We start from the raw sequence: 25482 nt of genomic DNA on the forward strand, positions 1-25482 counted from the left end.
TTCTGTAGAGATGTAAAGGGACCCAAGCCCTCTGCATTGGGGTTGGGTTCTGCTAGATCATACAGGAGTCTGACATCAGGTAGGATGTCCACTGGAATTTGTAGTTCACGACTCTCTTTTCTATCCTTTACCGCAAAGTATTTTCGCCATCGCAATTTGCGTAGAAATAAATGAATGTCCTTGTGCCAACAGAACGGGTCAAATTTATTGACTGGTACAAATGACAGACCCTTTCTAAGAATCGAAAGTTCGTGTGAGGTTAGTGATCTAGTGGAGAGATTGACAATTAGGGATTCTTCGGTCTGCCCCTCTGATTGCGGTTTCGAAGGGGGTAGACCGGACCCTGGGCTAAAAAAGTTGAGGATGAGGAAGAGGAGGGAGGCAAGACACCTGTGGAGGACACAGTTTGAGCTGGCCCAGCGCATATTTGGGTTCCGGTTGGCCCTCTCTCTTGTCTTTGCGAATAGCCTCTACCGCGACTACCTCGACCCCTTCCCCTGCCTTTATGTCCCTTGGGATTAATACCTGAATCACTATCTGAGATATCAGTGTCGGTCGAGATCTCCGTCTCGGGGGTGACGCTACGTGAGGCTAGATAGAGATAGGCTTTGTTGTCGCGAAAATCGCTAAGATCACGATTGAATTGCTTATGCTTTCGCTCTTTCAGGTGATATTGAAAGCGTTCAAGGGAGGACTGTAACTGCTTCTCTAATGTCCCAAACTCTGGGTCAGAGGTGAATTTTTCAGTTACTTCAATTTGCTCTTGTAGTTTTGTGGTCAGATTCTCCAATCTATTCTTCTCTTCCTCTAGTAAGATGCGCATAAACCTCAGGGAACACTCGGTGGCCTCTTTCTCCCAACGGTTCATAAACGTGGGATTGATGTACCGGGCCGCTGGAACTAAGGGGATCCGTAGCCCTTTGGGGACGATATTGTTCTTAATATAATTATCTAAGCCCTGTACCTCCCACCATGCACTTGCGTGGTCTTTATACAATTTATTTAGTTCTTTAAAGGCCCCTTTGAGGGTGGGAGTGTATTTTTTTGGTTGTAGATACGCTTTGTCAGAAAAAACACTAGATGCTTCTGACATCCATGCGGAAGTGTCCAGTCCTGTTTTCAGGAAGCCTGACATCCTCTGGGTAGGAAACAGAGAAAATACATACGAAAAGGAGGGTGGTGTATACCCCCTCCTAAACCCCACTTGGTAGGTATAACAAAGAGTACAAGGAAAGTGGAGGACCAATATAAAACTTAGCTTTTAATGCAAAATATCCTTAAAAATGTTAAATACAAAAATAGATGTGTCAGTTACCAGTGTTCGTGAGGATGAAGAAAATGTTCTTTCAATTTCAGCAGTCCATCTGAGAGGCTCAGAGAACGAGGTAGCAGACTATCTCAGCAGAACACCTATTCTCGCTCACGAATGGAGTCTGAATACCAGGGTCTTCCGAGAGATTGTACTCAGATGGGGAAATCCCTCCATCTATCTCTTCGCATCCAGGAAAAATTCGAAAATGTCGAAAGATTCTATTCCCTAAATCCGAAAGAAGTTCCTTGGGGATTGGATGCCTTCTCCCAGTCCTGGGATCAGGACCTTCTCTATGCATTCCCTCCAATTCCTCTGATCAACAGAGTTCTCCAGAAGTTATTGTCCAGCCCCGGCCTAGCTGATCCTAGTAGTTCCTTTTTGGCCGAAGATAAGTTGGTTTCCGCTTCTACAAAAGTTAGCTTTAGACCTCCCTTTCATTCTTCCCAGGATTCTAGACCTCTTACATCAAGGACCAGTGTTACATCAGAACCCAGGGTTCCTGAATCTTCCTGGATCCTGAAAGCACCTTCCTATAACACAAAAGGACTCTCCTATAAGGTAATAAAGACTTTGAGGAATAGTAGGAAGCCTGTGACGCATGCTATCTATTTTAAGATATGGAAAAAATTCTGTGCCTGGTCAAAGGACCAACCTAACCAAGATTCTCCTAATATCTGCCAGGTTATTGATTTCTTGCAGGATGGATTCGACAAGGGTTTATGGCCTAGTACCCTGAAAGTCCAGGTGTCGGCTTTAAGCGCATACTTTGATACAGCACTAACGGAACACAGGTGGGTAAAGAGATTCTTTCAGGCCTGTACCCGCTTAAGACCCACTGTAAAGGAATCTCCCCAGTGGGACCTTTCCTTGGTCTTAGATGCATTAACCTCAAATCCCATTGAACCTAATGACTCAAATAATATTAGTTGCTTAAAACAGCATTCCTAGTTGCCATTACATCTGCTAGAAGGATAGGGGAACTTCAGGCCTTGTCGATTTGTGAACCTTATCTATCAGTTTCAGAGGATAGAATTACTCTCAGACTTGATAGAAATCTTTTACCTAAAGTTGTTTCTAACTTTCACAGAAGCCAGGAGATCATATTGCCAAACTTCTGTCGTCAGCCTAGGAATGCTACGTAAGAGAAATGGCATCTTCTGGATGTAAGGCGCACAGTACTTAGGTACTTAGAGGTCTCAAATCCTTGGAGAAAGGATTCAAACCTTTTTGTTCAATTTGCAGGGAAAAATAAGGGAAGAAAAGCCTCTAAGTCAACAATTGGCCGGTGGATCACGAATGCGATCAGGGAATGTTACGATCTTAAAGGTGTTCCTATGAAGATAAGAGCTCACTCTACCTGAGCAGTCTCCACATCTTGGGCTGAAAGTGGGGGAGCCTCAATTGACGAAATTTGCAGAGCAGCCACTTGGAGCTCAAATTCCACCTTTGTTAACCATTACTGACTGAATATAGCCACAGCAAAAGATCTGGCCTTCGGCCGTAACGTCCTACAAGCTGTGGTCCCTCCCTAACTGGGGATAGTTTGGGGTGTCTCCAGGGGGCCGTCATGGGGGAAGAAATGGAAAAAAGGAATTAGTCTTCACCGGTAATTTGATTTCCATAAGTCCACCATGACGGCCCTATTATTTCCCTCCCTTGTTGCTTTGATGGTTTCCTCTTGTATATACTGTGACTATAATAACATGCTAAATGAAATTGAGTTGAAGCCTATACTGGTGTAGTTATTTGGTATATACTGGTGGGAGGTTGTGGGAGGTGCCTTTAATACTCTCAATTTCCTGTCCCTACAGAGGAAGGAGAAGCAACCTCCAGGGGGCCCGTCATGGTGGACTTATGGAAATAGAATTACTGGTGAGGACTAATTCCTTTTTTTTTATCATTTTTATGTATTATCTGTCTCCTCCACTTCCAATGTAATCACCTATCACCTCAGAGGAGGCCATAGGAGTATCTGTTTATTTATTGTATTTTCCCCGAATGTATCATTTTCTAACTTATATGAACTTTTTAAAGCCTATGTTTTACTACTTTTGGTATACCGATCCTCTGCATCCATGTCAACCAATTAGATCTCGGCTTTCATTTTCTTGCAGCTATTTATAAAATGAAAGCTGAGCTCTGACTGAGCTCTTCATGGGCAACTAGAACAGTTTTACTTTTGCGCAGTTGTCTATGTGTTGGCAGGTTTCCAGATTTGTAGTCCGATGTATGTGCAGTGTCAAATGGCTTCTGATCGGCTGTGTGTGCTCTATGCAAATAGACTGCACCAGTCGCATGTATGTTTAACATCTGCTCAATTTCTGCTTTTGTGCAATGTTTTTGCACAGGAAATTCTCAGATACCTCAAACATAAAATTGAGCAAAAACTTCAAAACTGAGCAAGGTTGAGATAAATCTCCCCCCTGTAGTAGCAATGGACCCACATACACCACCTCCTATGTGGTGTAGTTTTGCGACTAAATTTGCATTATTTTCAAAATTCTCAGTTGAAATGATGTGGTGTTGCCCGATGTTTCACACTCTGTGGTGTATTTTTAACGCCATTGCATGACTTTAGAGTTGTGTTTTTTGCTCGCTAAAAGAACCCACAAAAACGATGTTTGTGACAATTTATACACCAAGAAGCTACATAGGGCTAATGTTAAATCTCTCCCTATGAGTGAGAAGCATGTGTAACAGAATCTATAAATATACAACAATTTAATCTGTTCTCATTATCTTATACAGGCAGTCCCCGGGTTACATACAAGATAGGGTCCATAGGTTTGTTCTTAAGAATTTGTATGTAAGTTGAAACTGTATGTTTTATCATTGTAGATCCAGCCCCAGTGACAATTGGAGTTTAAATTTTTTTTGCTGTAATTTGAGCAAGAATTACAATACAGCTTCATTACAGACGCCTTACAGCTGATCATTGCAGTCTGTAACTATAGTAAAGCATTCGGAGAGCTTCACCAGAGGTCACAGTGGGCAGAGGGTTCAGTCTGTAACTAGGTGTTGTCTATAAGTTGAGTGTCCTTAAGTAGGGGTAGCCTATTTGGTATTGCTAAATGTGGTAGCCATAAATACAATTTAATTTGTTCTCATTATCTCATATTGCAAAATGTGGTAGTCTTATAAAAACCAATGTACTTATAAAACCAAACAATTTTATAACATCCCTTCAGCCTTCCCACAGGTTGGTAGTTTAGTGGATCTTTATAAGCCCGAGCGGCTGCAAATAACTTATTTAGAAGTAAATGAGTCTGTGTGATTCATAGTTCTGTAATATGCCAAGCACACTACAATACCATAAACTTCACCAGACAATATGTACCATCATCTGTATTAATTTTATAATTAAATCTTATTAAACATCTAGGAGTGTAAGTGTTTCATCTGAAACAATAAAGCACTTGGATGGCTATAACTGTCAGCATTTACATCAACACCTACTTACTGAGCTGTATATAATTGTGCTAAGTACATATTCTTGGTAAGAGACTGGGTGACCATTTTAAAAAGCTTGATAAGTTGATATATCCAGCGAGACTATTTTTCTACAACAAATAAGCTTTCATAGATGACCCCCATTGACTTTTGTCAGCATAAGGCATCCAGGGCACATGCCTCAGGTTGTGATACCCTAGGTCAGTGATGGCAAACCTTTTATATACCGAGTGCCCAAACTACAACCAAAATTCACTTATTTACTGTGAAGTGCCAACATGGAATTTTAAGTAGTAACTTTTTGCTACCTGTTCTTCCACATCTTTCAATTATACTGGCCCCTTGAGGCCACCAAGACAGTTGAAAGAAGGAGGGTAAATTCAGACTATCATTGTAGCTTCTCTCCAGGGTCTCTCTGTACAGGAAGAATGAAGTGTCCAGCAGGATGACGATCTCCAAAAATAATGCAGTTCTGTCAAAACCGTCCAACTTTTCGCACAGTTGCAAACAGCTGAAGAAGTGTTGCTTTAAAATAGCAGCATTTCTTAAGTTGCCTGGGACTGCAGGAAGATTCAGCGTTTGGCGAACTCTGTCCTAGGCAGATGACCTGAGTGCCAGCGGAAAGGGCTCTGAGTGCCACCTTTGGCACCTGTGCCATAGGTTCGCCACCACTGCCCTAGGTGTACAACACTTTTAACCTCAACTGCATTCTGAAAAAGTGTGGTGGTACCACGCCAAAAAACTAGTAAACTTGACCAATGAAGAGGCCCCTAGGTGAAAATATACATGTCCTTGTTAGCAAACACGTTCGGCTCCAGGTTTCACTAGGCCCCTAGGTGACAGAGCCTCAGTAGGACCTTTTGCAGTGAACTCATGTGGCAGCATTGAAAATTCAGAAACTAAAACTCCTCCTGTCTCCTACTCCCTAAAACAGCCCCTCATGGTTATTTTATATAAAGCCTCCTTCATCCCCATGGATTCCTTATGTACAGCCTTATGTGGGCCCCCCAACAGCGGTACTTGCCCAGGTACGCCAAGTGCTGGCGCCAGCCCTGTTAGCAAATAAATGTATAATTCTCTTGACACTTAATTCTACATTGCAGAAAAGTTCTCAAACCTACGGCTCACTGACATCAAAAGCAAGCCAAGGCCTCGCATGCTGGGTTCAGGTCAAGTACAGGGTGCGTTTACACGTTCAGTTTTTAAGATGCAATTTTCGATGTCCAAATCATGAGTGGAGTTAAAATAAGAGGAGTAGCACCTCTCAATATTATGTTCTCACCCATTGTGATCCACATCTGCTTTTGGCTTAGAATACTGCATTGAGGGAACTGACCCTAAGGAAATTTTTTAAGGGTGCGCAAAAGGTGAGAATTTTCTTGCATGTCAGACAAACAGGAAGCATAGTGTGCGTCCCCCGGCAGATCACATGGACGCGACTCTGCCAGCTAGAAATGAAAGAAGAGGAAAGAGGAGCCGCCGGGAACCGCGCCAAGGATAGGGAGCCACGCCGAGCATCGGGGGTGAGTATCGCCAGAGAGTGAGTATTAAGTTTATTTTTTTAAATGTGCTTGCCATGAAGAGGGCTGGCTGGCTGTATACTACAGGGAGCTGGCTGTATACTACAGGGAGCTGGCTGACCTTATACTACATGGGGCTGGCTGTATACTACATGGTGCTGGCTTTATACTACAGGGCAATCACAGAGCCTGACAAGCAGCCTGTCAGCAAGGCAAAAATAGGAATGTTCCCAAAAATGTCAAAGAAATCACATAAAAAATAGAAACATCTAAAAGATAGCTTTTATTGAATCCCTTTAAAACAACGGAGACATATTATCTCCAAATAGACAAACAGTACATATAATCGGAGTCCTGGTAACTGTTTTCTTATAGATGAGAAGGTCTCTATACCAGGACACTAAATGCTCCACAGAACGTTAATTCAGTACACTATTTCAAGTATCCTATGGCATTTTCACCATGATAGAATACATAAACATATAGACCCACTTAACCCTACGCGTTTCGCCGTTTTAATGTAGCGGCTCCTCAGGGGTCTTATTATGGGAAGAACAAACCAAAAAGGGTCCTAGCAATAATAACATTGATAGTGTACAAAATTAGGTAAAAGAGTAGTTGTAGTTTAATCAATTACACACCCAGACCATATATTTAACCACTTAGAGTGGTCGCATATGGTGTGTACATAAATACTCAAAACCACCCTAAATGTAATACCGTCTTCTGAGTTCCTTTTTCATTTGAAACTTAAGTTCCATACAGCCAAGATGCCTATACTGTGACTTGATATGTCACCAAACGAATTTAAGTGCTCTATGGGTAAATGAGCATCAGTCCCGTATAGTGCCCCCTGGATATCATCCAATCTTGAAAATAAACAACCACGTATATTGTACTTGCCAGGTATTACATCATTATGGCATAAAATACTCAAAATTGCACATATGCCAAAGCCGAACAGATTGTACATAAAGAGTACAGGTAGTCCCCGGGTTACGTACAAGATAGGATCTGTAGGTTTGTTCTTAAGTTGAACTTGTATGTAAGTCGGAACCGTATACTTTATCTTTGTAACTCCAGACAAATTTTTTTGGTCTCTGTGACAATTGGATTTTAAATATGTTGGATTGTCATCAGAACCAGGATTAATAATAAAGCTTAATTGCAGACACCTCTGATTAACTGTTATACTGTAGCTGTTTATTGCAGTCTAGGGCTAAAGTACAGAAAATTACCAACATCCAGAGGTCCGTTTGTAACTAGGGGTCATCTGTAAGTCAGGTGTTCTTAAGTAGGGGACTGCCTGTATATGGTTAGTGCCAGTGTATATGTGAATATGATTCATGGGGGCACCGGTATAAACAAACTCTCCAAATCACCCACAGGCAGCAGAAATATGTATACCCATGTCTTTATGAATTACATCTATTGACACTTGTCATGAATTAATTATTTACACTAATTATCATGGTGTAAGAATTGTGCACCTTATATACGCTGCTATTGACTAGGGCAGTGATGGCGAACCTTTTAGCAGCCGAGTACCCAAAAAGCAACTCAAATCCCCCCTTATTGATCACGATGTGCCAACCAAAAATTAAAGCAGTAACTTATTGCTCCCTGTTCTTCAACAACTTTCAATCATATTGGCCTCCTGAGGACAGCAACACAGTAGAAAGATGGAACATTTTAGCTTCTTTCCAGTTTCCCTCTGTGCACAGAGAATCATGGGGCCAGCAGGAGGTCCTCTAAACATAATTCGGCCCCGTCTACACATTCTCCCTCTTCCTACAGTCCCAAGTAGAGAAGTAAGTATAAAAATATGACTGAAAACAGCATCTTTTAAGTTTCTTGGAACTTCAGGAAGATTCTTTGAGTCTTGTCTGGTGTGCTGGAGCACCAGTGCCATAGGTTCGTCACCACTGGGCTAGGGGATATGTGCATTAATGTACAGTTCACTGTGACATATTTATGAGCTGTCTGGGCAAGTGCAATATCTCTGCTGCCTGTGGATGATTTGGGGAGTTTGTTTATATCCGTGCCCCCATGAATCATATTCACATATATACTGGCACTAACCATATCTTTTAGATGTTTCTATTTTTTATGTGATTTCTTGCCGCACAGCATAGGGTTACCCAATTTAACACAATAAGCACAACTTTCACACAAAAAAGCACAAATTCAGAATGAATGCAGGAAATTAGATAAATAACAATAGATCATATGATGTAATTCTAAACCAAGATGCAGCAGTATTTAATCTCCCACAGTCCTATTAAAAAGGTGAGTCATCTTGTCCGGAACAGCCAGCTTCACCGGCAATAGTTCACGTAATGGAAAAAATGAAAAATCTCACACTCCTTTTAATTGTTGAGATTTACTGCACCCACAACATCACAAGTCACAGATCATTACCGTATCACCTGTAATAATGTACAGACATTTGCAGTGGAAGAAATCAGACATTGGAATGTATAAATGCTTAAAAAAGGGGTTTAGCACTTAAAAGGCAAAAACTAACCTAATAGAAAATAGCTACTTTGAGTCTAAAGACTGAGATGTCTAAAGGTATGGGGAGAGCGGGATGAGTCAAAACTCTTCTGCTTTAACCTCTCCTATTCATCAGTGTTCAGACATGTAAACATAGATCCAGGGAGACTTTGCAGACAACACTAAAGTAAGTAGCTGGAGTGCTGAATCAATTGATGAACATTCAGGTTTTTTTTTAAGGTAAATGTACATGGGTAACTCATGAAAAGAGTGCCAAACTCCTTTAAGTTTCCATTATTTTATGGACAAGTGCATGAGGTCTTCTGCAGGTCAGCACTTGTAATACACTTATTTTCTGCAATTTTAATGGATAACTCAACATATTTTAATTGATTGACTAATGAATATAGTAATTTTTGGTTTCTGCAATCCAACCAAGGCTAGGCGTCTTACAAAGTTAGAACGGTAATCCAACATTGTCTAGAAGTAACCTTCATGTTTGATTTTTTAGGAATAATTACTTAAATTTGTTCCAATTTTTTTAGTGCAATAAAAAAAAGAAAATATACAGTATAGTCTTCACTTATTTTGGAATTTTTGCTTCCGTGGTTTTAACATTTTAGTGACTAAAAATTATCGCTCCATTAGTAAAAACCACAAACACAAACCTTCATAACTCTGAAATACACACCAACAAGCGCGAAGTGTCAAATTGTTCACAGAAGAAACATTTTCTGATAGTTTTGAATGGGCCAGAACACAATTCAATTATATTCATTTTAATTACAGTGATAGAACTAGATTTTAATTGCCAGTGATAGAACTAGGTACTTTTTTGCTGTATGTCTCTTAGCACCTTGGGCCAAATGGGGCATTCTAAAAGATATCATAATGCAACAATATATTTAAAAAGTTAAGAAAATGCATCTTTTAAATATTGTATAAATAAAACAATTAATTCTCAGCTATGCACTCCCCTTTCTGAAGTGTCACCTTTTAACTATGTTTCATGTTAAGGATTTCGGTATGGATTGTGTCTCTGTTATAGGGGTATTCCCACAAAGACAAGATTCTTAAACATACTCAGGATAACAAAAAAGTACATTCACTAATTCACTGTTATTAACACAAATACAGCATTTCACAGATATAATTCCAACCTGTCTCTATCATCCCTGATGTACACAATTTCAGTTTCTCCAGGATCTGACCGTTAATCTTCTGACTTTAGGGTTGGGAAGATATATTCGGGCTCATTTACTAAGGGTCCGCGGAGCACATTTTCGTCGGGTTTCCTGACGATTTCCATTTTGCGCCAAATTGCCACACGATTTTGGTGCACGCGATCGGATTTTGGCGCATCAGTGCCGACTTGCGCGCGACAGAAATGGGGGGGGGCAACAACCTGACGGATTCGGACAACGCAGGATTTAACATTTAGAAATGTGTCGCAAGACACACACTTACAAGCACCGGGAAGAAGCAGGTAAACTCCGGGGGACCTTGGCGCAAGAATGCAGGAACTCGGGCGCACGAGCTTAGTGAATCGTGGCAGACCCGAATCCTCGTCGGACAACGCACCGCGGGATCAAGACAGGACCGGTTAAGTAAATCTGCCCCATTGTTCTCCTGTCTGACGCTGCTTTCTTCACTCCAGCCCCCACCCTTGCATTTCAAGATGAGCTCATACACACAGAGACTTCCTGCCAGCCAGCAACAGCTTTAGGAAAGTAAAGCTACAAGCTACAGACAGATAAGGTCTTTATCCAAGGGAGGGGGATAGAGGCACATAGCAGAGCTAATAATGTATGTTATGGCTGAGATAGCAGAGCTGAGAATGTCATGTGTAATATGGATTTCATCATCTCTCATCTCGGTTCTGTCTCTTTCTATGTGTCTGATACTAGTGAATGTTCAGAAGCCAGATGAAAGTGTATATAAACCTGGACTCTGATAATCTAACCACATTGTCAGCTCACAGCATCTTATAGCACTAGAGGGATCATAATGCATCTGTTTTGAGAGTCCCCGTCCACACTCTGGTATCTTACACTGACCATCCACTAGGTGATAGGAGCTAAAACAGCAATAAAACTGAGTAAAATTGTAAAGTAAAGGGTTAAAAATGTCAAATATCACTAGGGGATTGAAATTTGAGAATTTTCTTTCACGGGCAAACTCCCTTAAGGTTCATTCACATGTTGAAGTTAAAACTGCATCTTAACTAACTGCACCAAGTGCAGTTTCTTAATTTGACAGATAGAAAGACATTAACTGAATAGATTAAAGGAGTTGTCCGGGTTTTAAAAACTAGTGAGGGCCAGGCTGGGGAGGGCTATTTAAAAATAATAAACATCCACTTACCTCCTCCGGCGGCGCCGAAGTCCCGTGCCGCGGTCCCTTCGATCCGTGCCCCTGTTCGTTTACAGGGGCACGGAAGCCGCGCACAGGGAGCTTCCGGTCCGCGTTGTGGCCGGCTCCTCCCATCCGTCCCTATCTCTCAACGTTGTAAACGCTGGGAAATGGTCTCGAATGGGAGGACTCCCTGCGCGCCCTTGTAATGAAACCGGCGCACAGAGAAGAGCGGCCGCGGCGCGGGACATCGGCAGCGCCGGACAAGGTGAGTACATGTTTATTATGTTTAAATAGCCTGCCCTCAGTAATTTTTAAAACCTGGATAACCCCTTTAATTGGATTTAAATAAATAATAATAATTTATTTCATAAAAGAAATGGGATTCACATGTTAATTTAACTGTTGGATGACATTGGGGAAAATGTATTAATGTATTAACTGAGTACACCATCATTATCCAGACCATTGTCTATCCTAGTGTAGAATGGTGGGTATGATCACTATCTTACCTAGTGTATTCATATAGCCTATTTTCCCCTGATGAAAGATCCATATGTTATGGCTCTAGAAATGTGTCCTCCTAGTCTGTTTAGGGTGAGCACTGGTACTGCCCTTGTAAGGGCGGGAGTCTTATACTGGAGTTACAGGATTTATATCCATAGGATTAACTAGGTGCAGTGCCAACATCTTAATCCGGGCCTGGGCACTCTGTGGCAGTTCCCCAGCAACAGCTTCCATGCCCGTTTACAGCATTGTGAACTCTACAGATTGGTAATATTGTTCCACAGTGTTTCACTTACATCCGCATAAATCAACTTTTATTTTATATTACCTGGCATCAAAGGGGGCATGTCCTGCACATCCGGCTCCTCCCATATAATCCTCCTTATGCCTCCTTACCATTTTGGTTATTTGACCAGAGTGACATCATCTTAGTTCCTTTAGCCTCTTAAAAATAGCAAACTGTACCCCATGCAAGTATCTGACCACTTGAAATCCCAACGGCCTCTTGATCTTCTACTCCTTGGAGACTGCTGTTATTTTATGTGATCACATACATGGTTACAGTGTGCTATTGTTAGAAGGCTAAAGGACCAGCAATGATGCCACTATGTAACACAAGGCACTGTGTAAAAAATGTACACAATATTTCCTATAAGTAAATAGAGCTTTATATGTCTGTATTTGAATATTAGCAGACAATCCCTAAGTACAAGGAAACATAGCAGTGATAAAGAGATACAAGAAATATAAAAGCATTTTCTACTGTCCTGTTGCTACTAACAATACACACAAATCTCTCCACACAGCTCTCCAGGACTGCCCCCTAACCCTGGATGTCCTTTTATCTTCCATAATAATACATATTTATTTGTATAAATAATCTGTAGTGCTTAATTGATCATGATATACATATACAAACAAAATAAGACATTATGTAGTAATAAATCAGTTGTAAAAGCAGGAATGATGGCCATAAAACTTAGCCACATGAGACTATGATATGATTTAGGAACACTAAAAATTAAAAATGTGCTTCCTTTATTAATATACAGGCAGTCCCCGGGTTACATACGAGATAGGGACTGTAGGTTTGTTCTTAAGTTGAATTTGTATGTAAGTCGAAACTGTATATTTTATCATTGTAGTTCCCGACAATTTTTTTTTTTTTGCCCCAGTGACAATTGGAGTTTCACATTTTTTTGCTGTAATAGGACCAAGAATTATCAATAAAGCTTCATTGCAGACAATTTTAAGCTGATTATTGCAATCTGCTACTATTTTAAAGCATCCAGAGAGCTTCACCAGAGGTCACAGTGGGCAGAGGGGTCCGTCTGTAACTATGGGTTGTCTGTAAGTCGGGTGTCCTTAAGTAGGGGACCGCCTGTATATATATATTTTTTTTACACTATTTATCATACATTTTTTGTTTTCCAGGAGTTCATCTATATGCAACATACATTTACATACAACATACCCATTTGCCCCTCACTGTCCGGCGCCCAGCAGTAAGACAACTGGCTAGTGTAAGAGCATTTGTTATACTATGTAGAACATACTAATAAACACTGGAGACCGCATCAAGTTCTGTTCAATGGTTACATTTATTTATAATTGTATAATTGTAATGTTCCTTTAAGGGACAACAACATGTAACAGACAAAATACCTGACTCACAATAGAAACCTGAGTCACTGTGTGAAGATGTTTTTATAATGTATAATATTATGCTATTATATCTGCATTATGTATAATATAATTCCCTATCAACAATAATGTCTATATTCCCAACTGAATACAACTTTCACAGTAAATGTAGTAAACATTTCCCACATAATTAATAATCGGTAGCTGCAGAGGCTATACAGTTACATTTATTGCAGCTTTTCCACGGTGACCACAGGGTAGTCTCTTAGAAAAATATTCCGCAGTAAAACCACACAATAATACTGGTTATTAAACAATTAGAAATTACCCTGCAGAAGACTAACACATCATATGTCTGAGATTGATTGTAAGTGTACCACGCCCTAAAATGACAACCTCCATAACCATTATGGTGAGGATCACCTACCTGTAGCATTCCGGCTATGTGGCTCTTATGTCTGTGCATATGTAGAGTGCAGGGAGGGATGTCTTGCTGTGACACAGCAGATAGGGAAAAGTGAGGGGTGGAGCATTGCTGTCTTGTGTTATCTACTTGCCTGGTTTGTCCTGCTGAGATGCAAAAGCAGCCATTGCTTCATGTAGGAAGTCTGGCCTTTAACAGATTTGTTTTATCAGAGCTGTGTGAATGAACTGCAGGCTGAGGCATGCACACCAAATCATCTTACATTATTGTACATCTATAAAAATGTAACTGAGATGGGCAAGAAAAGAAGAACCTGTTTTCATACAAGGACTTCCGTCTTGCCTTAGATTCCACCAGTTTAATAGTCAATAAAGTATCTGCACTTGAGGATATTTTTGGATCTGGGGTGTGTAAATATACCTTCTTCAGATTGCTCTGTCTGTACACTGCTGAGAAGGCTTACAACCCCAAAAACCAAAATAGACAGAGGCATTACATGAGTAGGAAGCAGCTAACCATTGATAAAACAGATGTTTCCACTAATTCCTGTGCGGCACTCTAAGTTTGTGGGTTCGACTACATAAGTAGCTCATTCGACTCCATGAAAAGTACTTCAGGCTTGGAGCACACACCGTATAAGTGCCGCAGGCTAGCTCCAGCAGAATCGGTCAACTAACTCCATGCCAGCACAGCCAATGGGATTTATTAAAAATCCCATCCACATGCAATACAAGTTCTAGACAAGTTCTACACTGCCTAGGTCAACCAATGATGTACCATGGATGTGCAACGTCCTTCCACCGGGGCCTGACGTTCCAGAGTGGGGGCAGTTTCCCTGGTACCTGAGTGGCTGGCTTTGGTGCAGCCTAGCGCTAGACTGGTCATAGTAACTTGGACCAGGTGTTAAAAGTCCTTGTACACGCTGGGCAGGTCAAGCAAGGGGATTCAAAAGAGGGAGGCCACAAGTATGGTGTTTTCCCTGAGGCACTCCTAGTGTATGTGTGGCGAAACAACATGTAGAACATCAAACTTACAGTCCCTTTATTCAAAGACTTCAATGCAGAAAACGTAACAGGCTGAAGTAGAGGTCTACCCTCAGAACTTCCAGCCAGAGGGAGTATAAATTAACTTTCAGTCTGGGAGAAGTTTCAGGTATCCACTAATAAGGAACCATGGGAAAAATTATGTCCTCGACCAGTGGGCTATTATAGATATAGATATGAGAGAAATTAGTGGAGAGAAATTAGTTTGAGCCCACCACCGCCGAGGACAATGCAGCTAAGCGTTGGTGCTCTTTCCTCTTTCCATGGATAGGAGTGCTCAGACCTATCACAAACAGACTTCAACTTTGCTATATATGACAGCTCAGTCTGAATTTGCGGCCATGCTCCCCAGTAAAGTCACATGATGTGAATTACATGACAGCCTGCTTCCTGAGACCCCTGTGTCCTGGTCCAGCTGCTGGCCACCTATCTTCTGCACTGCAGTGACACTGCTTGCACCCGACCCCACACTCTGCTTCACCTATGTCCCCTGAACTGAATGATGAACAAATGTATTCATACAATCATCACCTAGAGCAGGGGTCCATGAAATAGAGATGGTATGGTGAAGTTTGTGTAGGTAGTGGTGTGACCATGGGTGGCTTGGATGTACGATCTTTTGTCCTTGTAGTACCCATGAATTGTTGATGGTCAAATGAACCAAAGGTATAAGGTGACTTGATGGCTCTGCTAAAACATGTAGTTATGATACTGATAAGAAGAGGAACGGAACTTATACATAGAGAAGACATGGAAGACATCTTCTATAGCAGTGATTGTGAACCTTTTATAGAGTGAGCAGGAGCACCAATGATAATCCAGGTCTGTCCACATCGTCTTGCTTCTCCTGTAGTCCCAAGCAGCCAAGAATGTGTTGCTTTAAAATAGCACTGAAATAAACACTGCTGAGGACCCCATTGGATACATCAAGAGGCTAGAGCCTCTTGATGCATCGGGCTGCGCAAGAGCGCCGACGTATGATGAATATCCCCAAATATGTCTATTACAGGTCACATCTTCCACAGTACACGCTTAAGCCTGCAGTTAAGATGAGAAATGTCATGTGGCCTCTTACACCCTGCTGGGATAAATAGACTGCCTGAGTACTTAGATGTGTGTATGAATGTATCTACTGTATGTGTGTCTATATGCTGAATGTGTGTGCATGGTATATATACAGTATGTGTGTGTATCTGCTGTGTATATGCTGTATGTGTGTGTGTGTATTTTCTGTATGAGTGTATATGGTATATATGTGTGTGTATATACAAGCTATATATATGTGTATATAAGCTATATATGTGTGCATATGGTGTGCTTGTATAAATGCTTTATATGTGTATATACTGTATGTGTGTATACGATGTATGATGTGTATATACTCTATGCATGTATATACAGTATGTATGTTTATTGTGTTTATACTCTGTGTATGCATATATACTATATGTTTGTATATAATGTGAATGTACTATACAGCATACGTGCAAATTTGATGTGTATATATATGATATGTGTGTATATCATGTGCATATATTATACGTGTATGTATAGTATATGTTTTTACTGTATGCATGATTGTATGCATGTGTATATGACTGCATAAATGTGTATGTATGAGTGTATACATGTATGTATTTGTGTAAAAACATATAAATGTTTGTGTATGATCGTATAACAACTTTTTGTTTGTGCATATAAGTATATAAATGTGTGTATATATGAGTGTATACAGCACATGTTTATTTCTTAAGGGGAGGGGGCCCACTTGAGAAGCCTGCTGTGGGACCCAGCCTCTCCTACTTACTCTCCTTTGAGCTTTATAGCATACTGTAGAGATAGTTTATATGGGAATAAAGCTAGAGTAAGTGTGGTTGTTCCTCAAGGATATTACAGTGTCAGCAAAGTTTCTTATAGAATATTTTTCTAAGATTTTGGATAAGGGAGGCAGAAAAGCAATAAAAAGAAAAAAATGGAATGTGCTGTTTTAATGAATTAATCACTTGGCTAAATAATTAAACCTTTCCATGCATGAGCCAGTGAAGTCAGTCTGTGAGACCATTAGACTTTATCAGAGACCTTAAATTGGACTCCTCATAGGCAGCCAAACTGGATTATATCGGGGCAATATGTTCTTGGTTCAAGTTCTGGTGTATATCATTATTAGTAATCACACAGAACTTGCCCTTAGCAGCCATAACACATGAGCAATTGTTAGTATGGTTGGTAAATGTACCTTTCTTTGAGATTCTTATATAGACAGGTAACTTCTTCCAGGCCTTAGGCTGCGTTCACCATTTTCTCTCTTTATACATTCTAACATACGGATGGAGGTGGATGAGGCAGTTGACAACCAAATGCATACAGTGGCTTTCTGACAAACCAAACAGGTTTACCTCATCCATTGAAGCGCCGAGCCCAATAACAATCTTATGTCAATCTATATGTCCTACTATATAGATGTGTTTAAATAAAGTTCCACATTCAACAAAAGTATAAAGATGAAATGTTACTGTATTGCCTAGATATCTAGGTAAAGATAATATTATAATAGTAATACTTAGTCACACACTAACAACAAAGAAATAAATGTACTAAAACACTGAGGATCATATGCATTTACATACCACAGTTATTGTACTGTACATACTCACACCTTAAATTTTGTAAGGAGCAAAATATACTAGGTGGTAGTTGGCACTAGTGATTCTTACCCATAACACACCAGTGTCTCTTTAACCTCCCTTTTGTTTACTATGGGAGGACATGCACTTTGCAGAACATTATATCACTGTGCATTCAGATCCTGCTTCCCTCTGTCCTGGCAGTGAGAAGAAATCATACAATATTCATAATAATGTATAATTAGAATATGTTTGTGGATGGCTCCACATAGCTTCCCCTTACCTCAGGTTTGTGGGTTGTAGTCTTGATCTGGATGTCTTCCTAAGGCCTGGGCGACAGACAGACAGATAGCTGCTGCTTCTTCTTACTGAAGCCTAATGTTTCTAAATCAAATTCCAGTTTCCAATAGAAAAATAAAACAATATAACCTCGGGTGTGGAGTAGGTCAATGAAAAGTGTGGTCGGATCCTTTAGCTGTAATTTGTCAGACTCCCCTAGTTCTGACAAAGCTGTTAGGCCGAGCCAAATGAGGTTATCAAGTGCTAAATAACTTGGCCGATATAATGCGCAATGGGTGAAACTAAATGCAGCTATATTCTCTCAGATCACTTGGCACAGAGAAGAGCATGCCCAGTTATTGCTTCCCCTGGACATGCCCGGTCAGTGCAGGCTGTGGTAAAATCTCCCATGTTGTGGTACTCTGGCATCTGGACAGAATAACAAGCAAAATAAGGACAATAATCGTGCATCCCTTTTTTCTCTATGCTTATTTTTCTGCTATGTGTTCCTGTGGCTATTTTCGGATTGGATTCTTGCCCATGATGTATTTCAAGGTTATTTTCCAATGTGTCTCCTCAAGACGCTTTATACTGCCTGCATTAAGAAAATACAATCCAAAGCAGTTGGGTTGCATAGAAAAGGAAACCTTTGAATATAATAGTTGCTATTAAATGCTTGTGTTCTGTTATCACATCTGCATTTTTAGTTTGCCTTAAAAGTCTTCCAGAAGAAAAAAAATTCCTAACACTGCAGCCAGAGAAGAGGACCATAATAAACGTGGCTTTCAGTTTTCTATGAAAAATATTTTACGTGATTCTCAACCCAGCAGTTGAATGATTTCATTATTAGAAACAATAAAAGGGGTTTAATCTGAAATCTTTAAAATATATTACACCACAAGCTACACGTAGTAGTACTAATAGCAATAATTGATATGATTGTTAATTATTGATGACTGTGCCCATGCCAGGACAACGGTGCAGCATTGTTTCTCTTTCATTTACAATATATATAATCTGAATCTTTTATCTGAATACAGTGAATACAACTAACACCCAATAAGGAATTTCTGTTTTGTTTATATGCTAACAGAAGAGACTGTTATACAATATTTTTCCAGCTTATATAAGTGGCAGTAATATTTTGCAGACTGATCAGCCTTCTATTTTGTGGGTCACATTTTCTCGGTTGATGCTAACCTAGTTAGATGTCCCATAAAGTCATAGACCTACAATGATGATCTCTGTTGACAAGTGGTTTGGTAAACTGTCACTTAAGATGTCATCTGATTTCTTCTGTTAATATAAATATATGACTAAATTATAAAATTACAAGAAAACCATGTAAAAAGGGGAGTTAATCATGTCAAATTTCTTTATTTCATATAGAAATGTAATGTCTTGAAGCATGGAAAGATTTAGAGTTATATTGCCCCTTGGTTCCTTGAGTCTAGGCATCATGAAAAGTTTACTTTCATCATGCTTCTGCTATAATATAAAATAAAAATAATGTTGCAGTCTGCATTATTTTTCGCATTACAATAGTGAAAGCATAAAGAAACCTTCAATGCATGCACGTCTATTATAATGATAGGAAACGGAAAGTCATCCTTTTGCCATCAATATTCAATTTCTGTTATTCTCCTCCACAGTAGAAAATACCAAAAGTGGAGATGTATACTGCATGCTCCATAGTCAGTCCTACCCCCCTATCACAGCGCACATTACAAATTACCATTGCGCAGCATATGACATAAGAATGTGACCAATATTACAGATGTTATATAATACAGGCAGTCCTCGAGGTACGTACAAGATAAGTTCTGTAGGTTTGTTTTTAAATTGAATTTGTATGTAAGTCGGAACTGTATATTTTATAATTGCAGTCCCAGACAAAATATTTTTGGTCTCTGTGACAATTGGATTTTAAAAATGTTGGGTCATAAGAACCAGGATTAATAATAAAGCTTAATTACAGACACCTGTGATAACTGTTATAGGTGTTTATTGTAGCCTTGGGCTACAGTACAGTAAATTACCAACATCCAGAGGTCCGTTTGTAACTAGGGGTCATCTGTAAGTCAGGTGTTCTTAAGTAGGGGACTGTCTGTATTCATAATGACATGAAAATATCCCAGCCTCAATTGCCAAACTATGATTAACAAAGAAGGAAAGGGAAATAATAATTAGCAGTAGTAGAAAACTAGCTGTATTATATATCCCTGTTACTACTGAAATAAGCAACAATTTCTATTTCTTGGTTCTTTAACTTTACTTACAAAAATTAAACCCTTTAAACAGCAGCCCACACATTTGTCAGATATCCATATTCTGGTTCACTTCAAGTGCATTGATGACTGTTTCAAAGTCAACCCTTTAAAGATAGCTTTTTATTGTGTTAAAGCCACAAGCAAAGAGCTTGATTACAGGTTATATTTTTTTATCATTTTCCAGTCTGGAATTTAGGAAATTTGGTCTACTCTCCATAACCCGCAATGATTTCTACATGATATAGCATTTCACAAGACATTTCACTAGTCATACCGATGGCTAGGTCTGACGGCACTTTAGTCATGTGTGAGTAAAGCTTTGAAAATGGTAACATAAGATTGGTGCAGGAAGTGAGTGGGGTGAATATATGACTAGCATAGAGTAGATGGCTTCACTAACACATGGAAGCCTTTGGCTATTATGGGACAAATTTTGTAGGATACATGGTTATGGATGGTATCACTTAGTATAATACAGTGGTTGGACAATATATCTAGAACATCCGTTTTTATACATAGAATAAAAACAATATTTTCACGCTCAAACTTATATTTGAGGGGTCAAACCTTACTTGCAACCACAGATGCGACTCTGTTCTGGATGTTTTTCTAGACTTTTCATACTGAGATTCGACAAAAACAGTTTTTGGCGCAGCATGGCTTTGGTGTTTGTAACGAGACATGATGGGGCTTATTTACTTAGGGTCCCATGGACGCATTTCCGTTGGGTTTTCCGACTTTTTGGGGATTGGGCCGCCGGAACAGGCATTTAGAAGGGGACGCGATCGGATTCTGGCGCATCAGTGGCAGAAATCGGGGGGCGGGCCGTCGGACCGAGCGCGGGATTTAACATTTAAATTGTGTCGCAAGACATGCACTTACATGCACCAGGAAGAAGAAGGTGAACTCTGTCGGACCTGAGCAGGGAAGCGACACATGCAGGAAACTGGACGCATGATCTTAGTGAATAGCGCCGGAGTCCATGATCGTTGGACAACGCACAGCAGGGATCGCGACAGTACCAGGTCAGTAAATGTGCACCGATGTCTTAGATGTGCTCGGTTAGATTCTGATCTGGGAAAGACGCACAAGCCGATAGTTAAGCCGGGCAGAAGCGGGGCTGCTGGCTTCTGGGGCATGACTGCTGGCTACTGGGGGGCATGGCTACTGGGGCATGACTGCTGGATACTGGGGGCATGACTACTGGCTACTGGGGTCATGGCTACTGGGGCATGACTACTGGCTACTGGGGATATTACTACTGGCTACTGGGGGCATGGCCACTAGGACTTGACTGCTGGCTACTGGGGGCATAACAGCTGACTACTGGGGGCATGACTGCTAGCTTTTTGGGATATACCTACTGGCTCATGAGGGCATGGCTGCTGGCTACTGGGGGCATGGGCACTGGCTACATGTAAGATTGCTACTAGGGGCATGGTTGCTGGGGGCATGAATGTTAGTACTTGGGTTATAACTACTGGCTATGGGGCCATGACTACTGGCTCCTGGGGACATTACTACTGGGGACATAATTGTTGGCTACTGAAGGCATTACTACTGGCTACTAAGGGCATTACAACGGGCTGCAAAGGGCATGACTGCTGACTATGGGGTATTAACTTCTGGCTACTAGGGGCAAAAATACTTACTACTACTGGAGACATTACTACTGGATACTAGGGGCATTAGTACTAGCTAATGGGGACATGATTGCTAACTACTGGGGATATAACTACTGGCTACTGGGGACATTACTACCCCAGACATGACCACTGGCTACTGGGGGCAAGACTGCTGGCTACTGGAGATATTACTACTAACTACTGTGGGGCATCACTGTGACTACTGGTTACTCTGGCCATCACTGTGGCTACTGGTGGCATCACTGTGCTAACTGGGTACTGGGGCATCACTGTAATTACTTACTACTGGGTGCATCACTATGGCTTCTGTGGGGCATCACTGTGCCTACTGGCTACTGTGAGGCATTATTGTTCCTACTGGCTACTGTGGCTGATGGTGGCATCACTGTACTTACTGGGTACTGGGGGTATCACTGTGATTATTTGCCACAGGAAGCATTATTGTGGCTACAGGGGGCATCACTGTGACTAATAGCCACTAGGAGGCATTAGTCCAGGGTTCAGGCACTGTATTTATTTACTAAGCTGGTTTCAGATGCTGTATTATTTACTGATCTCAGTTCTGGTGCAAAATTATGTTCTAATCTCAGTTCAGGTGTTGTTTTTATGACTGATCATGGTTCTGGTGCTGTAAATATATACAAACTTAGTTTTAGTGCTGTATGTGCTGTAAGTATTAGGCCTCGTACTGGTGCTATATATGTAAAGAACTTATTTTAGGACTGCATTTATGGTAAGGTCTTTGCTCTGGTGCTGTATTTAACATGGTTGTGGTGCTTTATGTGCTCTACCTTCTGTATCTATACAGTTAATGTAGCATTTTTATTAATGGGTTGTATATGTATATATGAATTAATACATTAATTAAATCATTTAGGTTGATTTAAACAGAATATTAATATAAAGTGCATTTTGAACATTAGGATTGTTGATTAGGGTAGGCAGCATTTTTTTCTTGCACTGCGTGACTGGAGGGACCTCTTGGTTCCAGTACAGAACTGCTGACATTAGTCTAATTTCTGATTAAAAGGAACCTGTCACCACAGAACTACACTATAAACTCCTTCACAGTATGTTCTGGATGACTGTAATTGTATTTTCAGGGTTCCTTTGAGTATTCTGTACGTTGCAGCCTCATCCCAAAAAATACTTTTATTTAGCCTGGTTTCTCTCATCAAAGCAGTCAAGGAGGCAGGAGACCAGTTAAGCTCTCTCCCGTCCCCTCACAGCCGCTTTGCCTGGTAAACCCGCCCCTCCAAACATCTCTTGGCAGTGCCCTCCTGTTCATGTCACTGCGCTTGCATTTGAAAACTCTGTGCATTCGTGGTGTGGCTTGAGGTCCGCAGTAAGTCTAACCCGCTTTGCGGCAGGCTCTGGTGAAAACCGGGTGCCACTTAGATTCCACTACCAGGTGTCGACTTACGTCATCACCTGTGTTGCAGCAATTGATGGCAACTCAGTTCATGTGACTGCTCCTGCTACTCTGGTTAGCATACCGACCGCTGAACCTAGGCTGAAACTATCCATGCCATCTAAATATGATGGGGACCCCAAGTTGTGCAGGGGTTTCATTACCCAGTGCTCCCTGAACACTGAACTTATGCTGACAGTTTATCTTGGAATGGTCTAAGTTGGCATTCATCATCAACCTCCTCTCCGGAAAGGCCCTGGCATGGCCTACTCCCCTCTGGGACAGAGACAATCCAGTTACAGCTGACATCACCTCCTTCTTTGAGGAACCTGCAGAGGCGTCTTCAGCTGAGACTGCACTGCTGAACCTGCATCAAGGGGACTCATCTGTTGGTGACTATGCAGTTCAGTTCCGTACTCTGGCCTCTGAGCTAGCCTGGAACGATGCTGCCATGATTGCGACTTTTAAAAAGGGACTTTCGAGACAAGTTAACAACGCGCTGTCTGCATGTGACCTGCCGTCTACTCTGAGCGATCTCATCTCTCTGGCCACCCGGTTAAGGGAACGTCTCGAGCAAGCGCAAGTCCGGGTCCGATGCTTGCCTCAGCTGGCTCCTGCATTCCAAAGACCGCTTCAGCCACCTGCAGTGACCACTGCAGAGGGAACCATGCAGCAGGACAGGGCTCGGCTGTCCAGCCAGCAACGTTCCCAGCAACATCAGGAGAACCTCTGCCTTTATTGTTCCAGCCTGGAACACTTCCTTCAATCCTGTCTACTCCGTCCTAAGCGTCTGGGAAACTCATGCACCTAGGGTTCTTGAGAGAAGCATCTCTAGATGAGAACAAAGTTTCTCCAGGTCTGAAAATACCTGTTTTACTCAGCTCAGAGAAAGGGTATTCAGTTTCAAGCCTCTGCCTTCCTTGATTCTGGTTCAGCAGGAAACTTTGTGGATGCCAACATGGTGTCTCAGTACAGTCTTCCTGTGGTCTATCTCGAGAAGCTGCTGGTCATCTCAGTCAGTGCGCAGTTTCTCCAAGACCCGATCCAGTACTGCACTGAACCCTTATGCCTTCAAGTGGGGGTCTTGCACAAGGAGAGACTTTACTTCCCGAAGCACTTCTTCAGTTTTTCTGGGTCTTTCGTGGTCGCAGCACCACGCACCGGTGCATGATTGGCAGACGGTGAAGTTCTCCGCTGGGAACTGAAATGCCAGTCATGTTGTCTGAAACTACTTTGTCCCGAGCCCACCATCTTGCTTCAGAAGTCCTCCGAGCCTCTGGTGGGTCTACCCACTCCATATGTGGACTTTTCAGATGTTTTTTCAGAGAATCAAGCAGAGACTTTGCCACAGCACCGACCCTATGATTGCCCGATTGACCTGCTGTCAGGCACATCTCCTCCACGGGGTCGGGTGTACCCACTGTCTGTGCCCGAAACCGCTGCAATGTCAGCCTACTTGAAAGAGAATCTGCAAAGGGTGTTCATATGCAAATCCTCTTCTCCTGCCGCTGCAGGGTTCTTCTTTGTGGCCAAAAAGGATGGGTCAGTCTATCCATGCATAGATTATAGTGGCCCAAAACAAGATCACTGTAAAGAACCGCTATCCTTTGCCGCTGATCACGGAACTCTTTGATTGACTACGTGGAGCCAAGGTCTTCACCAAACTAGACATCCATGGGATGTATAATCTCATTTGGATTTGTAAAGGCGATGAGTGGTAGACCGCCTTCAATACTCGTGATGGGCACTTCAAGTACATGGTCATGCTGTTTGGACTCTGCAATGCACCAGCTGTTTTTCAGTAGTTCATCAACAAAATTTTCAGAGACTTGCTATATACCTGTGTCGTAGTCTACCTTGACGATATCCTGGTGTTCTCTACGGACCTGGAGTCCCATCAGTTCCACATGCGGCAAGTACTCGCCTGTCTAAGAGCCGTCCGCCTTTACGCCAAACTCGAGAAGTGCCAGTTCCACCAGAAGAGTCTTCCCTTCCTCAGCTATATCATCTCTGACAAGGGTCTACAGATGAATCCTGCTAAGTTGCCTGCAGTTTCTCAATGACCTCGCCCTGTAGGACTGCATGCAATACAGAGATTCCTGGGTTTCACCAATTACTACCGACAGTTTATTCAACACTTCTCCTCTCTTGTGTCTCCTGTTGTGGCGATGACCAAGATGAACACCAATCCCAGATTCTGGCCCCTGGTGGCTGAAGAAGCCTTCTCTAGACTGTTCTGTAGACTGTCCTGAACAATGCCTGGGTGATAATAATAGTGACATTCACAGTACCTCCAACAAGTTTATATGGATACATACATTTCCATCACCATATGTTTCCCATAAAGTGGCAGTTTTATGTTCTTAAATGTATTACATGTAACATCCCCTCCCATACACCTTGATAGGCACATAACCTGTCCAAACAAAACAATAGAATCTCTCTACTACATGAAACACTCATGCGCTCCTCCTTCTTCGTTTGGATTCTCCATCAGAAAGAGC

The 25482-nt window shown here is 41.5% G+C and overlaps 1 protein-coding gene across 3 annotated transcripts in view; it reads right to left on the bottom strand.

Moving 5' to 3' along the window:
* Positions 1-25482, bottom strand: part of FGF1 (fibroblast growth factor 1) — a 99674-nt gene that overhangs the window by 68655 nt on the left and 5537 nt on the right. The window contains exon 1 of one of the 3 annotated variants that reach the window (XM_072146111.1): positions 17656-18038. The exons of 1 other annotated variant lie outside the window; for it this stretch is intronic. The gene's annotated coding sequence lies outside the window, so the exon portion shown is untranslated. Of the gene's footprint in view, positions 1-13708; positions 13787-17655; positions 18039-25482 lie in introns of those variants that run through there. One more of the 3 variants, XM_072146114.1, reaches the window with a different exon arrangement.

The sequence above is a fragment of the Engystomops pustulosus genome, chromosome 4, assembly GCF_040894005.1.
Source record: "Engystomops pustulosus chromosome 4, aEngPut4.maternal, whole genome shotgun sequence".
NCBI classification, from domain to species: Eukaryota; Metazoa; Chordata; class Amphibia; order Anura; family Leptodactylidae; genus Engystomops; species Engystomops pustulosus.